This window comes from Bombus bifarius, unplaced genomic scaffold, assembly GCF_011952205.1.
Source record: "Bombus bifarius isolate JDL3187 unplaced genomic scaffold, Bbif_JDL3187 scf7180000007966, whole genome shotgun sequence".
Lineage (NCBI taxonomy): Eukaryota > Metazoa > Arthropoda > Insecta > Hymenoptera > Apidae > Bombus > Bombus bifarius.
Genome location: NW_022884352.1, coordinates 6293014 through 6311421, shown reverse-complemented (window position 1 = coordinate 6311421; position 18408 = coordinate 6293014). Strand labels below are relative to the sequence as shown.

General features: G+C 40.7%; 1 protein-coding gene across 8 annotated transcripts in view; it reads left to right on the top strand.

Annotated features, from left to right (window-relative positions):
* Positions 1 to 3731: 3731 nt before the first annotated feature.
* The window catches only part of LOC117205285 (protein lozenge-like), a 42427-nt gene continuing 27750 nt past the window's right edge, over positions 3732 to 18408 (top strand). For 3 of the 8 annotated variants that reach the window (XM_033443576.1, XM_033443584.1, XM_033443528.1), the window contains exon 1: positions 14623 to 15065. The gene's annotated coding sequence lies outside the window, so the exon portion shown is untranslated. Of the gene's footprint in view, positions 3886 to 14620; positions 15066 to 18408 lie in introns of those variants that run through there. The other 5 variants (XM_033443568.1, XM_033443601.1, XM_033443559.1 and 2 more) reach the window with 5 other exon arrangements.

Sequence of the window (18408 nt, the reverse complement as noted above, 5' to 3'; positions counted from 1 at the left end):
TCCAGCGGTGGTCGCTCTCTGGCTACATTTTTCGTCGAGTGCCACTGTGTGTATTGCGGACCCATAGCAACCTCCTACCCCTCGGCGAGCCGCGCGCACACCCCTCACCCATCCAAAGGGCCCCCCTCGAATCACCCTCCCGGTGGTAATCCGACTGGCTAGCCACTCGCGCCAACAAATACCCTCACCTTCGGCCACCCACTGCCACCACTACTGCCTCACCCCCTTTCGTGCGCTGGCTACCCCCTTCCCGCTCTTGCTAGCTAGCTGACCAACCCTCTCGTTTCAACCCCCGCGAACTCCCATGCCTCGACCACCCATACCCCTCTCTCTCTCTCTCTGCCGCTGCTGCTGGCTCTACACACTCCACTCTCGGCTTGCACACATCGTGGACGCGACTCATCCCATCCGTGACCCAACCCGCGGTACACTCTCTGGTGAACCACCCCCGACACCCCGAACACCGCGAAATGCGCGCCGTTGGCCTCGTACACGGGCCACCACACGTCGACGGGAAAATTTTTCACGGCTACTTCCGCCTCTCCAGAGAAGGCCAGCGCCGCTAGATCGACCGGGATCCCGCGATCCGACGATCAACCTAACCCACTCTCTTTCTCTCTCTGCCCCCCCCTTCACTCTCACTCTATCTCTCTCCATCTCTCTTTTTCTCTCTCTGTCTTCCTTTCCCCCCGTCCCCCTGGTATTCGATGGCCTCTGCATCCAGCCAGGAACCAACCCCTCTCGCACACGATAGCCAGCCAGCGGGACACGATTTTCGTCGTAGCCTGTCTGACGTTGTTTGTTCGACGTCGTGCACGCTGTTTGCTGTTTTTTCCTGTTCTTTTGCTCTACCCGCCCCCGAACTGTCTCTCCTCCCGTTTCGAGATTGGTTCTCTTCCATTTTTCGACCTAGCCGGTTATGAATCGGGGATGAGAAGGGGAGTGGTTTATCGGTAATGACTGACGATCAGTTCGTTGTGGAGATGTCGGTGTTCCATTTCTTTGGTATTTTGAGGGTTTGAGCAATTTTGGGGCTTTGTGGGAATTTACGTTTTGTAACGTTGGCCTGGAATTAATTTAAAAACTTCGTTTTTCCTCTGTTTCTTTGTGCTCGAGTGTTTGTACAGATTGGCCAAGGAAATTCTAAAACTATGAATTAGTTGACCTGAGTCATAAATTTTATTGCCTTGAGTTGCACGACCGTTGCTTGTATCTTATCGGTTTGAAAGATCCTTTCGTAGATACGTGAGGATACAGTTTACTCGAGGAAAGTGTAAGAATACGTAAACCTCTGTTAACTCCGTATATTATCCAATTTTCAAATCAATTGTAATATTTCATCCATTTGAAGACTTCGCGCCTCCTCTGCTTCTTTATACGGAAAAATTACGATCTACTCGTAAGTAGTCGAAATCTCAGTGAATCACATGATCCAATTTCGAAAACAATCGCAATCCTTCATCGAATTCTCGTCGAACAATTCACAAAATAAGTTTTATGGAATTGAGATTCATGCTGGAAAAGACAAACAAATTTTTCAGGCGCGAAAACACGTCAAGTCGTCCCTTAAATATCCGAATAGTATATCTCGCGATGTAGACGCGACCATAATGGGTTAAAGTCCATCGACGTGGTTGGCTACGTGACGAGCGCGAGCATTAACTAAAAACCGAACCGAGTGGTTCGCTCGGCGAACCCACGATGGAAACGATGGACGAGGTATGGCGGCCAGCGGTGAGACAAGGATACTAGAGGACCGTGACAGGTACTGCGTTGGACCTCGCTTTAATGTACAAACCGAGCACGGTGTGTACGTGTACACGAGACCGAGCGTACGCTGTTCGACGCTGGAAAATGCCGATCCACGTTCATCATCCCCTCGCAGCAGCCATCAATGATAGTCTGCCATAATTTCGCAGCCGGAGAAAGAGCCCTTAATTACATTTGTCACTTCAGCGTTTCTTGCGCCTCGATGGTAATTAATTTCGCGAATGGAAAATTACAATTTCGCTCGGATTAAAGCTTTGGAGCTTCTATAGAAGCGTAGAGCAAAAGAGCACAACGTGAAGAATTTTTACTTTTAATCCTTCGGTCCATAATGTTGTCGCTTGGTAGTATACCTGTATTTTGTAGTACTAATAGTACTTAAGTGTACTTAATATATAGTTGTATATATTATATGTATTATATTATATGTATATAATACTTAGTAATACTCGTGTGATATTTATTGGCTTTTGTATTTAAATTCACACTACAGAGAGTATAATGAAAAACAATTTCCTGTTCTCTAATGGTGCATACCTGATGTTCAATTATTTAATTGTTTTCCAAGAAATAAATATCGACGAACAATTTAGAAAAATGATTCATAGATCTATAGATAAATATTTAAGTACCAAATGTATACTCCCATCAGATAATTAAATTATTATTAAGTTTCTGCTTATTTCGTGATTATGAAAGAAATCCTTTAAACAGAGTTATAATTATCAATTCAAACTAACACCAGAAGACTATAAGCAAAATTTCTAATTTATTCAATTTACTCGATTCACCATTTCGCTGTATAAATTTCAATTTCGATACAATTTTTGAACTTTTATAACTATCCGTGTTGTACGTGTGTAAAAATTCGATAAAATTATAAAGGTGACAAGATATGTGGTTAAATTAGGGTGTCGAAGGATGAATTTTATCGATCATCCGCACTGCACTGTCTATCGAGGCCATTAATACTAAATTCCGGCCTCCGCAATCAACGCGTCGCATGAAACATGAATAAAAATGATGCGGTTCGACCGATTAATCGCCAGCAAGCCGCGGCAGCGGCCATAAATATAGGATACGCGAGCGGCGGATCATTCGTAGGCGGATAATTGGTTTTTTGTTTTCGTTCTAGTTCGGCCGAAATTAAAGTTTCATTTTGCTAAAGCGGCAAACCGTACAGCCGGGCAGAGAGGGAAGGCCGCGACGGAATTAGAGATGAATAGCTGTGACAGGGCGACTCGTTCACCAACGATAACACATTGCGGCGACGAGTTGGTTCGTTGGCGCCTGTATCACGGTTTACGTTTTGGTGGTCTTTACGGGTTCCATATCACACGGTTGTTTGTCTTCTCGTATCTAACAGTATCGCACAACCACACCGTGCCGCGCCGCCGGAAAATTCTTGTTCAGAAAAGAACTATTCTCACGGTTCGATCATCTCCGCCTTTATCTTTTGTCGTACTGCGTGTTTATGAAGATATACCGACGCTAGAATGTTTGGCGTTGCTTCTGATATTCACGTCGTTGGTGAATGGCAGAGAATATAAAGTAAAGTTAAAATTTCTTTGTATTTTTAGGATTTTCAAATCCTCAAATCAATCGCTAATAATTTTTGCGAGAAACTATCGATAATCACTCAGCAAGGTATTTTCTTCGTCAATTAAAGTTACTTACGATTTAAAAAATTTGACGTTAATGTCTAGGAAACTTTCTAAACTACCTCACTGTACATTTTTTATTTCACAAAATGTACTCTTCATTCTCGATTCATAATATTCAGCACACCAACAGTTAAGCGACTTTCTCGTCAATTTTTCTAATTTTGTTTTTTATTCTTTCAGATATCCAGAAAGAGAGACGGAATGCAAACGATAGAGAACCACTCACAACTTCAACAGTTAGTTAACTTTTCCTCTGATTTTTCTAATTTTACTTTTTTTTCCAGATATTCAGAAAGAGGGCAGAAACGTGAACGATACGGAACGATTGAGCGACGTTTAAAGAAAATGGCTGTAATTGACGGCGATGGGCTGCGTACGGGCGCAACGAAACCTCCTGCCAGTTCTCACGGGCAGCGACAGTTGTATCGGAAGGCAGCAACAAACTGCAGGCGAGGTATGTCGTATCGCGCTCCACCGACCGGTTAACCGGCAATTAGCCGATCTCGCTCGTAAATGTAAATTAGCGCCGGTGGGCCGAATCGGTGGCCGAAAAAAGAGTAAATTATCGCGGCAGCTGAGCGGATGCCCCTAACACGTAGCGAGGAACCGGCCTTTTACCCCGGCGGACGGCCACATGAACGATTATCCTGACGCTTCTAAAATACCGTTTCGTCGACGAGCAATTTAGATCACTCTACCGTGTCCAGGAAATTATTCGTAAACGTTTTGGTTTTTGGTACTGGTTTCGTTGTTACGTATGTTGAAGTTTGAAGAGCTTTGGAGAAATAATTTATCGTCTTCGAAGTGGTTAGATTCTGTCTGTTATCCTGAAAAATATCGTTTTCTACACTTTTGCAGCAGGTTATTCGTAAACGCGTTGATTTTTGTTAGATATTAATTTCATTGTTGTATGTCGTTAGATTTGAAGATGTTTGTAGATTTTGTTTATCTTATCAATAATTACTCTGACGTTACTAAAATACAGTTTGCCGTGTCGTGTCCAGGAAATTATTTGCGAACGGTTTTTGGTATTAATTTCATTGTTAGTTTTTATTTATATTGTTCTTGAAGAAGTACGTAGATATAATTTATTATCGTTAACGTGATCAGATCCTATCGATTCTCAGGAGTTTTCTAAGATTTCGACTCAGGCGGAGCTGACGGTACAGATTCCGAGGCACTGATAGGCTTCCGGTTTCTCAGACGTGTCCTCCGTGTCTGGATCTCTGCGGATATTCGGATAAGACCTTTATTCTGATATCTTTATTGTTGACCATTGTAAATGGTAACCAACGTAGAGCCGACAAATGTCGTTTACGAAGAAATAAATACGAGATATCTGCATATATTAGAATTGACGCAGCAGCTGTTGCCCAAGGGTGCCACAACTGTAAAAATAGAGAAATAGAGGCTGTTTCTATTGGATTTAATAATATTACAACTAAAAACAGTGGCAAACTTTGGTAATGAAAAATCTATGTATTTAGGCGTAATCCAGAAGACGATTCACTGAAGAATTCAGCACCAGACCGTGTGTTTATTTATACAAATCCATATTCTTATGGGGATAATTAAAAAAGTGGAATCTAGGTAGAAGAATTATTTTACATACAAATGTTATAGCGAATATCGTACTTTACACTTTTCGCATTCTGTACACTTTTGCATCTTCAGACTTCCCATAAAAGCGTAAAAATCTATAGTCCGTTTATTACAAATTGGTATCGTTTTCACATAAATCTATATTTCTCTCGACACTGATAACTTTTCAGGGATGGTGTTCGGGATATTTCTGGTTAGCCGTCGACCTTATGTCGCTTCTTCGCGGCCGTTTAATAATTCCCTGCAATGGCAGCGTTGGCTGGCAGCTGCGTAGTGAGATGCCGTTCTTAATTAGCGCACGTCTTAAACGTCTGTCTCGTACAAAGGGCGCTGAAGTTTCCCAGAAGTGCCGAGTGTCGGGGTCGCGGTAATTCGAACAGGTGCGTTGCCAAACTTCGGGATTAATTCACGGTTTGATTCTCCCTTTGTGGATCACTGTCTCTAAACACTCTTCGAAATCCAGACTCTTGATCGATCCCGGGACTCCATCGAATAAATACGTTTTTGTCGAGATTAACTAAAAAACGAAGCTTTGTTGTGGTTAGCGGTAGAAACATCAAATCTGTCAAAGGGACAGATTTCTTTCCTTCTTTTAATTTCAGTAATTAAAAGTATCACGCAGCTTTTGACGAAATTAATATAGATTTTTATTGATATCGAAACATAATTATTTGTATTTATTTTATTTTTATTACATCGCTTTAATTACATTTATTCTTACAGAGCATATATTCACATTTATATTAGAGAGTGGTTTTTCTAGCGTTAAAAGAAATTTATGGAGTTTTCTAATTTAAACGCAAATACGTAGTCTGATCCGGAAGTGATGAGGCTATTTCATGGATAACTCAAATTAGTAACTTTGACGGGGAACAAATAAATTACTACGTTCTATGATTCTCATTAAAATAATCAAATTACGTTCAACTTAATTGCTTTTGTTGATATAAAGTGATCACCAGATAAGTAATTGCGTGTTTGGCGCATTATTACTGTATTATCAATCAATGAATTTTTAGTAGAAAAGGGCGTTGTAATAGTATTGCAAACTCCCTGTTATTCGTCGGTCTTCTTCTTATCCACCGAAATTAAAAATTATCTTAAACTCATCGTTATTTTCGCGTAATTATAGATCTTTAAAAATCTACGACCAAGTGAATGATTTGCATTTCAAACGATCAAGATTTCCACCGTGGCTTCGAACAATTGGAAAAACTTCTACGTTTAAACGTTTCTCAAGAAAACTAGTTGTAGGATAATTACTTTTGATAGTTAAACATCCGACGATACGATAAAATCCCTTGTAAATGCTTTCACATGTCTATATACGCTTTCATATGTCTAATAACAGGCTCGTATGTCCAATAACATATGTCCAGTGATCTCGTTACTTTTGAACCAAACTACGTACCTTGTAATCATTTGGTTCGCGCTCTTCAACCCTTTTATTCGATAAACTACACGATCTGTCAAGTCCTTGCATAAATTCGCAGAATCCGGTGCGTTTAAAAAAAAAAACCGTATACCGGTTCATAAAAAGAGGAAAAAGCTATACAAGAACGATGTCGAACGAAACCGCGAAAAGTTAATCGAACAGGAAGCAGTAAATTCCAATCGACCTCGTTGCTACTTCGATCTTCGGTCAAATTCACAATTCACGAAAAAAAGAGAGAGAGGGAGAGACGAAGAGAGAGAGAGAGAGAGAGAGAAGAGGGAAGGAGGAAGAGAGGAACAAGGGAGGGATGGAAAACTGGTGTAGGAAACGAGGGGTGGGTGGCGTGCGCGGAGTCGACGGACGGTGGAGATCAGAAAGCAATTAGAGCGTCCAACGCGATCATGGTAGCGAAGAGTGCTCGAGCCGCGTCAACACTACCGGCGGCGCAAATTGTAGCCCCGTCCCGAAAAAAATATGATACCCATCAAGCCACCGCGACGTTTTTATCGCCAGGGAAAAAATGTTCTGGCCGCGAGCGTGCTGTTCTGGCTCGTACTAGTCCATGCCAACGAAATTTCCGAGGCTTCGTTTTTTGTCACACACCGCGACTTCGCCGCTGCTAACGGCGACCGAAAAAAGGCAACGGACAAGTCACAAAAAAAAGAAAAACAAAGAGAGAGAGAGAGAGAAAGAGAGAGAGTCTGGGAGAGAGAGAGAGAGAGAGAGAGAGAGTCGGAGAAGCAGAAACGCGGGAAACGGAGAAAGAGCGAAAAGAAAAATAGAAAAAGGGGAAAAGTATGACGAGAGAAAGAGGGAGATAGAACGAGGTGAAAATCAAAAAAATACCTGTATGTACGAGTGAAACGGAAGTATATAAAAAAGAAACGGGGGAGACACGGGGTAAGAAAGAGAGAGGAAAAGAGAGAATTCGCTTGACGTCACGCACTGGTAACGGCGCTTTATCGAACTCTCATTACCGCCGGCAGGGAGGAGGCGGTGGTGTACGGGGGTGTTATAGGGGGTAGGTTTGGCGGAGAGTGTGTTTTTCGGCCTCGTGTGGTCGGCCGCCACTCCCTCGTTGCACACCAACGTTGCCATCCCCCCTTTCCTCTCGCATCCTTCCTCCCTTCTGGCCTCACCCATCCCTCTCGTCACCCCTTATCCATCCCTCCCCATTCGCTCCCCCTCCCCTCGTCGCCCGCCGCTAACCCTTTTTACCCCTCAGCCTGCCCCCCGCGACCCTTCGTCGCGTAAACTACCCCGCGCTCTCCTCCATTCCACCCACACGACCGCTGGACGCAATAATAAACAACCGCCGGTCGCTATGGCGACGCGTCCATCGCGCGCGAACAAAACACTGCACCCTCTCTCTGTCACTCTCACCCCCTCCCCCCGTCAGCCTGGTCGCCCGGTTTTCTCTCTTTTCACCCTCCAACACTCTCTCTTTCCACCTGAAATGTGCTTCTTTCTCTGATCCATTCGGCTACTGGCCACCTTCATCCACCACCCACCCCCTTCGCTCTTCTCGCGTATATACACGCTATTCTTCTCTTTCTGTCTTTACCTCTCTGTACACCTCCAATCCCTTCGCAACTATTCACCCCCTTCTCTCTTTCCCTTGTACATCGGTTAGATCGACTCTCTTTCTCCCGCCCTTCCTCCCTCCCTCCCTCCCTCCCTCCCTTCCTCTGCGTTTCGTTGAACTGATACGCGCTAGCTGGTCGACGGGTTTGTCGTTCGCGCTGTTACATGCGTGCATGAGCCGAGCGACAAACCGGCCCTGGAATTACATTAAAACAATACCATTCGGGTGGTTAAGGTTTTGCGGGATGTTTGCCGTCCCCTTGTCCGGGGCTCACGGATTTTTCGAGGCTGATTAACGTCCGCGGTTCACCGTGGCCCACGACGAACCGTCATTCGTCGACGTTTAAAAATACGCCACCTTTTTTTTTTTACACTCTCGCTGCTCGATGCGATGGGAGAATTCCACCCTCTGCGGTGTGTCGGGACCGGGCTCCGTCTCCAGGGTGATGTTTACGAACGGAGCAATTTCATTTTGGCCTCATTTCCGCGCAATAATTGCAACTGGAGCTCGTACTTTAAAAAAATTAATTAACATTTCATTTTAATATCGATGGCCAGCGTGTGTCGTCTCGTTCTCCCCCCTCTCATGTCGTGTTCCCACTGGCCGGACAGAATTTTATTGAAAATTCCTTTGGCCTCGAAAAATCATTGAACCAGGGGCAACTGATAAATGAATTGCAATTAAATCAGCAGATACGCGTTTACGTTTCGTCGCGCGATAAATAAAATACCGGATTGAAACTCGAAATTGCTCGTCGATATATATATATATTCTTTTTTTATTTTTTATTTTTTTTCGGAGAAAAAAAAGACGCTCGCAAATTGACGTTCCACTGGCTGATCCTCGGGAGAATATCGGTTAACGATCGACGTTTAAAAATTGCATCGACGGGACCGTTGTCGATGCGTAATTATCAAGCCGTTGTTCGTTTATTATGAGGATACGCGCGCGCCGGCTCGTAATGGCGCGTGACGAAAAAGGGGGTTGCGCAGCCCCTGGTCGCGCGAAGGGCTATAAAAGTACATCCGTGTCGCCATCTCTGAGTAGAACGGCGAACATACCTGTCGTTTTGTCTGTGAAAAGCCAGAACGAAAGAGCGCTCAAATATAAATAGTTTTATTTATGCCATCTGTGCTTAAAAATTTCAATGGCTTGAAAAACTGAGTTGGAAAGAAGCGTGCGATTTATGCAAAATTACCCGTCACCAATCCACTTATCGTGTGTTACTAATTCTTCTCGAATATCGGTTGTAAGTCTGGTCATAAAAATTGCTATAAAAGTTGTTCATAGTTGACATTTACTAGCAACTATGAAAATATACATCTTCCTATTCGACAATTAACGAGTGAATCTGTCAGAAGCGAAATTGATCAACTCCACTTTTTATTCGTTTGCGGATTTCATTGTATATAAATACGCGTTTAATATTCATCTCTCGAGGAACAAATATTTTGTTCCACAAATTCATTCATCGCGAAAGGGCTGACATAGATAATGGTAAATTCTTTTATCATTAAATAATCATCTTTTTTGTTTTCCTGTATTTTATAAAAGTATACATCTGCTTAAGCTATTGTAAAGTGTCCAGTGATATAGTTTTCTGCGTTTCTCTCTGTAATTTCGTATTTTTACTATTGAACATTTTGGATGCGCACGTTCATATATATCATACGGCCAAAAACATATCGCATTGTAGATGATTGCGGATTTGCAGTTCGATTAGGTTCATGTAAATTCACGAGCCACTTGCTATTGATAGTCGCTATTTGCTATACAACTTTGCGTAACTGAGACTGGATCACGAGCATCGAATATTTCATTTCGTAATGATAAAACTGATAGTCGTCTGAAAATGTTTTCTAGGCTTGTGTTATAATTAAAATGGAAACAAAAATACAATCGTTGATGTACCTACAGTGGCTACAGTGGTTGGCAAGAATTGAATTTACATACTAATTAAATCTAAGTACATTAAATTTCGTTTCACTTAGTAGTACTTTAAAACAAATACAACAATTTGATACAATAAAAATGAGACATAGAACTTGATAAATGAAAAACGCTTCGTTCAGATAAATTAAGGACATCGTCAATACTCTTTCTAACCACTGTAGTTATCTTAATGCAGAAATTAGTAAATGTGAAACATTCGCATTTTTCAGAATTGACACAACCTTCGATAGTTAAACTATCTCGTTATTGACGGATTAACGTTTAACAACGAATCTGGACACAATTATGTAACGGAAGTTCTTCGCAGAATCAATTTTTCATGGTCGATAATTCGTCAAAGGGCGATCTCTTTACGCGATGTAAAAACACAGCCAGACGTCTTTAACGATTCGAATTTTCTTTGAAGCAACCGCCATTCTCGGTGCCTGCGTACGACCATCTCGCGTTTACTTTTAGTCGTTCAGGGAAGATCCGTGTCTCTTTCGTTTTCTCTTTCTGGTACACGGCTATGGTTCGTTTTCGTCGCACCCTCACAGTCTGGAGGCAACCTCCGCCCACCAAAACCGCAGCTCCCGCTCGGCCTGTACACCCTCACCCGCCACGTCGCTACTAACCGTTCAGGAAATGTTTATTCTGCCCTTTTACCGGTAGTTCCAAAGGATTTTTGGATTTCGTTGCCAGCCGCAATTTGGAAGTCAACGACCATCCCTTACGCTACCCTCTTTCGAAACTTTCTTCGATGCTGAGGGTTCTGTTGCGCTCCATTCATTTTTGGTCGATTGACTTAGGTAGAGGATTGGGTTAGGGAGGATCAGAGAGAGGAAGAACTGGGGATTTTGGAAATTCATTTTAATTGTCGAATGTTGCTTGGATAAAAAGGCGAAACTAGATCTTAGAATTTTCAGTTATCTAAAATAGGGTTTTAATATTTGGGATCTGAACGATTATTTAGTTAAATATTTAGTTATCCTAGTTTGTTTTTTCTTTTAAGCGGACCGTAGAAAATAGTTGGAAGTTTTGACAATCTTTTTAAAATTATAGAATTGAACCGGTTTTAAAGAAAATTAGATCGCAGATTTTTAATTATTCGGGTTTAACTTAAAATCAACTTGCATCTCGATTGATTCTCCTAAGTGTATTAAAAGGAATAATCAGAAGTTTTGAAATTTATTCGAGAATTGAAGTTTTCTTTCAAATGAATTGGACGTTTTATAAATTTATTGAAATATTGAAGATTTTATTCGATAATAGAAATAATAGTGGTTGCTGGTTTTTAAGTATATAAACGTAATGTTTTATTTGATTAATTTCCATTAAATGAATCGGAGAAAATAATCAGGTGTGTGGAAAACTCACATAAAAATTAATAATAAGCTGTTTCAAGAAACAAAGAGGACCAAATTATGGACCAAGTATTTGAATTTAATATTTCAACATTTTTTTCCATAAGAAGACTGAATTTAATTTCCGTGGATAGAACATGATTTAATTAATTCCAGAATAGTGGTGGCTATGCCTGTGAAAGTTTGCTTAGCTGGCTGATTCTCGTTCCAAAGGCTTCTTCGTTAATTTATTCATTCCTCTCGGTACGTCGATGTGAATTTTCCATTTCCAGGAATTACGGAGGGAAAAAATTAGTAACGGCGGGAAAAATACGGGTTCATGTTTTCGCAAACGTTGGTTCTTGGTAGATCTTAGGTTGGAATCGGAGTGAGAAGAACGAGGATGCGCCGGTGGGCTGGCCAGGCCACAGCGCCGCCCCTCGACTCTCGACTTACTTTTGCCATCTTGCCTCCGATTCTGCGGTTAGCCCCACTTCGACCAGAAACCAGGCAAGCCGCTTGTACTCTTCGCTCGCAAACTGGCTCCGTGAATCGACCGTCCACGATCGCGTGTCCTGGAGAGACCATTTTTTCCATCTCCAATCAAATTGTCGCTATAAACTCAAAAAATTTGTCTTCCTCGCTGTGAATGTTTCTCTTTGCTGAAACTTTGGCGACCCTTCTCCACGTTTGCGCTTAACGCCTTTAATTCTTCACCGATACGTTTCGATACTTTTCAATAAAATACTTATCATATTATGCGGTGGCTATTAACGTATTTAAGTAAATCATGAAGTCGTGGATCTCATGACAAATGTTTTTCTCATAGAGTCAGTTAGTTGTCATTGGACGATAAAACGACCCTTGTCCATGTTTACCCTTCTTCAGAAATTCAAATTCAAATTCAAAAAAATTCTCCGAAGACTTTAGTCTTTTACCAATACGTTTTTGGATAATAAGTTTTATTATCGTATTATGCAATTGTAGAGTTTGCAGCAGTAAGGAGGCAGCTTTAACACTTTTTGGAAAAGAGAGAAAGAGATAGATTTTGTATTTAAAAAATGCAAAATTTATTACTAGAAGTGTACTCCACTGACTATTAATTTATTAACACATTTGTGAAAAAGTGACTTGATTTTGATTGATTTTATGTTGGTTTTTGTTTACTCAAAGTACTAGGAAGTACAGCCACAAGTACAAGAACTGTATTTAATTAAGTCATAAAGTCCTAAAGTCGTGAAAAGCAACTATTTAATTTTCATTCGATAGCATTTCAAGATATAGATCGTTTCTTATAAATGAAAGTTGGCTTTCGCTACTGGGATATGTCTGAGAAATTGATGAGAGCAACGATAAAAATTGGCGAGAGCGTGTTGGGTAACAGATCTCGGTTTTCGAATGGCAACGATTATTCGGTTCACGCGTTATTTATTTCTCTGGTATGGAATATAATCCGGATAATGGGTTGGCTGATGAGCTGCTGAAGCAGACAAACGCCAGCCGCATCGAGCTACTGGCACGGAACGGTATTCTGGTATTTTTTCTTTCATTGAATGCGCAGGAATTAACGCGGTTTCCCCCTTCTCCCTCTTTCTGTTTCTGTGTCTCCATGGAACGCGGTATTCGCCAAACGAATCACAGATCCACGTTGATTGCCTTTAGTGTCACTTTCGAAATACATTGTTTCCATCAGCATTTCTTTTTTTGCATGAGAAATAAAAATCGATCAATATTCAGTTTTACCGTGTGACAAACACATTTTCTAAATTTCTTCAAAAATCCATCCTCTTATGCGAATCTTCGGTTCTACGCGCTAAGAACATCTTCAAATTTCAAACAAAGATCCAAATTTCATTCTTCATTATTTGTGATTTTCAGACAATGATATATTGTTGCAAGATACTGACTCTGATTTGACACGAAATGCATCGAGTAAAGAGAAGGATATGGTAATTGACAAAGAGAAAGAGTTCATCCTTTTTCGATAAGGAAAGAAGAATTTATATATCGATAAAGGATATATAAAAAAGTGTTGAATATTCATCCAGAATTTACCACGCCTTATTCATATTCTGATCTTAATAGAACTCTTTTTTCATGACAGAAGATAAAATCGTATAGCATCATGTGACGGTGAGTAAGCATGTTAAAATACTTCTCTTACCGTTGTGCTGTCTGAAATGTTATTTTCTGAACAACGAACAAGCATATCATCCTTCTTTTTTAAAATCTCCACGTCATCATTTTTAAAAATATCTCCTGTTTCAAGCATGAAATTATTCATGTTTCAGAACCGTAAAGACGGTTTCACTTACACGATTCTCTTCTCAAAATCTCTATGTGTAAACACTAAAAATATATCATACTTCATCTTTTCCTAAAATCATTCATGTGTCATGATCAAAAAAGTTCTAATTACGCCCTACATCTTATTTGAAACTTCACTAAACTTTCCCCAAAATCATTCCTATGTCAAGGTCGAAAAGACTGCACCACTCTTTTTTCAAAATCTCCACCTCGAAAGATATATCTCGTTCAAAACCTCAGCCATTTCTAATATTATTCGCACCCTGAAAATCGAAAAAATGATTTCGATTGCATCATTCTCTAAAACTATTCATATTCTGAAAAGACCGAAGAAAACCACACCACCTACGTTATCTCCTTAAAATCTCCGCCTCCCAAAATAATAACAATTCAAACAATCCAAACTGCTCTACTAGCCTCTTCTCAAAATCTCCAGTTTTCAATATCCCTCGTATTCAAAATCTTATGTATCGTTTTCTACATCAAATAAACAATCGGATCTGCGCCGCTCTTCGTCAAAAAACTATCTACCCCCTCCCCTCCCAAACCGTGCCTAAACAAAAACCATTAACAACTGGCAAAATGGAAAAAACGTTTGCAGCTCATTCGGCCTGACATTGAACCCATTAGCGTGAAAGTATCCGAGGTCAGCTCGTCGGTGCGTCTACCCCCGCGTCGGTAAAGGAAACAACAAAATTTGGCGTGCGCGGGGGTGTATAGGGTTGGTTTGCATGCGCGGCCGCGCGCTCACGGCCATAATAATAATTTTTACAAGCCCGCGTGTAATCAAGGCTGCGTGTTACACATGTTCCGTCGGTGGCTGCCCCTACTCGCACCGCGTACGTCCCCCGTCTTTGTCGTTGTAGGGGTGGTCGTGGCACGTGGTAGGGGCGGTTGATCGCGGGAAGGGGGCGCGCACGGTCGACGGAGGGGAGAGAGTTCCAGTTCCAGTGGGGCGGTCGTGCTCGTTAGAGCGAAACTACCCTCTACGGGATAGAGACGAGGCGGCTAACCCCTCTTTGGGGGCGAGAGAGGCGACGAACGAGGGAGGGGGCGGCGTAGTATTCACGCGGCACGGTTGCTGTTGGTGCTGTGCTGTTGTTGCTCCTTCTGCTCGTGCCCCGGTACCGTTCTTCGTGTATTGTTGTCCAATCGAGCGTACCGACGAACCGGTTTCGAAGCACGCGCGCCGCTCTCCACGCATGGTACGCCGTAACTTTTTCCTTTTTCCGATCGCGCTACGCACTACGCCGCCTCGTGACACGTGCCGTTGTTGTTGTTGTTGTTGTTCGACCGATGTGCGTATTTCGACTACGGCCGGCTTGGTGAGAAGGTAGAAGAAGATGTAGATTATGGTGGATGTGATTTAAGGAACCAGTGTCTTCTGATCGCTATAGGATTCTGTAGGTTGAATTTGTTGGTTGAATGGGGTGAGTCGTGTATTAGGATGTTGGTTCATGTATGTCAATTTTAGCGAAACGTGCATTGCTATTTGGATTTTTCATTGTTATGCAGAAACACTCTATTTAATAAGTGGAAGGATTATTAATAATTAATTAAGTGTTGCTACCAGTAGATTCCTTCTGACGCAATGATCTTAAGAATGCTTGGCTTCTGAACAGTAGTATTATAGGTAGAATGTGCTGTTGTTACGATGAATATTAAGTTTTGCGAGATATTTTTCAAAGACACTCTTTGGAAATTGTCCTGGGGAGGAGATATCGTATATTCAAAATTTGTTGTTAATCGTTCTTTCCTGTCGATTCATTGATTTAAGGAACGAGCGTCTTCTGATCACTATAGGATAGTAGATAGGATTCTTTGTTATGGGATGAACCACGTAATACGACATAAATAAATTGTAATTTTTATAAAAGGTGGCTCGTGATTCGAATTTTGAATTGCTACATAGAAACACTGTTCAGTAGCCACCGTGTAAGAATTACTTTATCTTAAGAAATAGTGATTCATAGAACGAGTGTCTTTTAGATACTGTAGAAAGCTGTAGCGGTCCAGAAATCAAATACAATTGATAGAGTAAAAATATGACATTAGTATGCTTTAATTTTAATGAAAAGTCTTTTACTATTTACTTGAACTCTGATTTTTATAAAGATATTTATCACATTTATAAATCACATTAAAAATGTTCTGAAATATATAATTTTTCAAAATAGAATAATAAGTAAATTAATGGAAATATGTAAGAATTTGCGGTAGGAAAAGTGGGAAAGTTACCGCGTGTAGAATCTTGACTGCAAGGGGAATAGGGCGTCGGTGGTCGGACGCGGCGATCACGCGAATGGGCTCGATCTTTTTGTCGCGTTTCACCCGCTCGTTTTCCATGTGTCGTTCGACCGTGTGCTCGTTTTACGAGCATCGATTTCCGCGTAACACGGTTTTTCGATGAATCCCGCCGCGTTGCGTGATCACGTTCGCTTCCTTTAACGACACGTGCTCCGGATTGCGTTTCCATTAGTCTCGTTATCATACTCTCGATTCCTACCGTTCTGTCTCAATATTTCCAACTATCCATACACTGTAAAACTATCTTTCCTTTTGACGAAACAGTAAATTCCACGTAACGATCGATCAAAGTTCGAGATCGAAATAGTTTCAAAATATCTTTTCTAATGTAAATTTCTGGATATTACTTGTGAAAGAAAGCCGCCTTTCGGATATTGCTACTTTTGAGATTTGAAGTATATGTACCTCGTTAATAGTACATGGAGCACGTGCTTCATTCTAACCCTAGAAACTATCATTAATCGATAATGGAGCTATTAATTATTGTCATTATTGTCACATGGTCTGCTGCGCTAATCTAGCGATCTGAATTGACTGACAGATCTCCACATTTGTCTCGAAAGCTATAACAGACGTCTAAAACTCTTTCTAATATTCTTTTTTCCGCGTATTATTATACATTATAGAATTTCATGAAAATCTTTCAATTAGTTTACTTGCTGTTAGATTATACACGATTGACACTTTTGAAGTTCGTGTGTTTTGATAAAAAGATATAGGAAAAGAAGCAAAACATTTAGTATGACAAACAGACACTATTAATTAAAAGAAAAACATGATCAACATTATCTAAAAGAAAAAAAAAGAAAGGAGAATGAAGTAGCCATATTTCAGTAATTTGAATACTGAACTACTAAATCACAATCATTGTAACATGTGACAAAATATTAGTCAGATGGCATCTAAATTCTCGAGAAATTTTAATTCTTCTAAAATAAGTCACCTCTTTAACATCTTGGAAATATATAATAGTTACTTGACATCCAAATTAAGAAAAAATTTCAGTTCTCCCAAATTTTAATAAACTTCCAACACATCAGTGTACTAACAATTCAATATTCTCCTCTTATATTTTCCAACCATCAAATTACACATGTACATTATTGAAAATTGACCACCATACGAAAATTATTGTATTCAAAGTAAACAAACGAAATAAACAAGCTCCATAAAAACGCCAACAAGAGTAAGAACAGTAGACAGATCTTGATCTTACTTTCACCGTGGATGAATTTCAATTTTCCTAAAATAAAATACCAAACGCTCCTTGCTGCTTCGACACGCTAACAATTCGATATTCTTCTTTGGTATCTTTCACCGTTCGTTCCACATTATACACCACTGGAATTAATGCCATAGACAAATTGTTTTGTTCAAAATAATCGAATCACGACCCGTGAAAACAGTAACGAGGGGAAAATCGACGATGGTAAAAAGAAGTCGAGCAGGAATATTCCGTGGTTGGCCGGTCGCGCGCTGATCGAAGCGTGACGAGCGGTAATTGAATGTAGGTATGGCATTTGCATTGACAAGCTCCAACAGAGATAATTCGAATCTCGTCGAACGCAACGGTCCACACGGGCGTTAGGTCGTTTGTCAATACGACGACGGCCGTCCGGTTTCCACGTTTCCACCGTATCGCTGTTTGTCACCGTCTCGTCGACGATCGTTCGCCGCTGAATACCGCTACTTCTCTGCCAGTTCGCGCGATTCATTCCGCGAATCTCGTTGCTGTTATTCAAATAAGCGACAGACTGTTGGGCTACCATGGCGCCAGGCTGCAACGTTCCGTCGTTTTCGTTCTGATTCCGTCAGCCTAATGCGCTTCGATGCTCCACGGTGGTTATATTCGTTCTCCTCCCATTTCACGGTTTCAGATCAATGATATTATATTTCGATACGTTGACATTATAGAAAACATACACCTCGCTATAGAAATTCAGAGATATGAAAATTCCGAATGTAGGAGAGTTCGTTCTGTGTTTTAAGGGTATAATTTTTATTGCAGTAGACATTCTGAGAAATAAAATGTTTTAATCTAGAAATATTGAATATTGGGATTTGAAAAACAGAAGATATAAAACAATTGACAGCCAGCTTACCTTATAGCAAGGTTCTATAATTATCTAATTATTAATTACTCATCCAGCAGCTTCGGTTCTTAGTCTAAGCGCAGGAAGTAGGATTCCGCTTGATTTCCTAATATGGAAAACAAAAATTTTTGTACAAAAACTCTTCTGAAGAGTATGAACTTGCAGAGCAAGAAAATTTTTAATTTAAAAAATGCGAGAATTGAAGTTGGATACTGAGATTTGAGGAGCAAAGGCTCTAAGATATTTGAACGATATTTGAAAGATATTTGAAAGAGGCTCTAGATCTTAACATTCAGTGAAATTTCATGAGCAAACGTGTAGTTCCAATTTTTTTTTTATTCTTCACAAAATGCAGAATATCTGTTTATTTTTG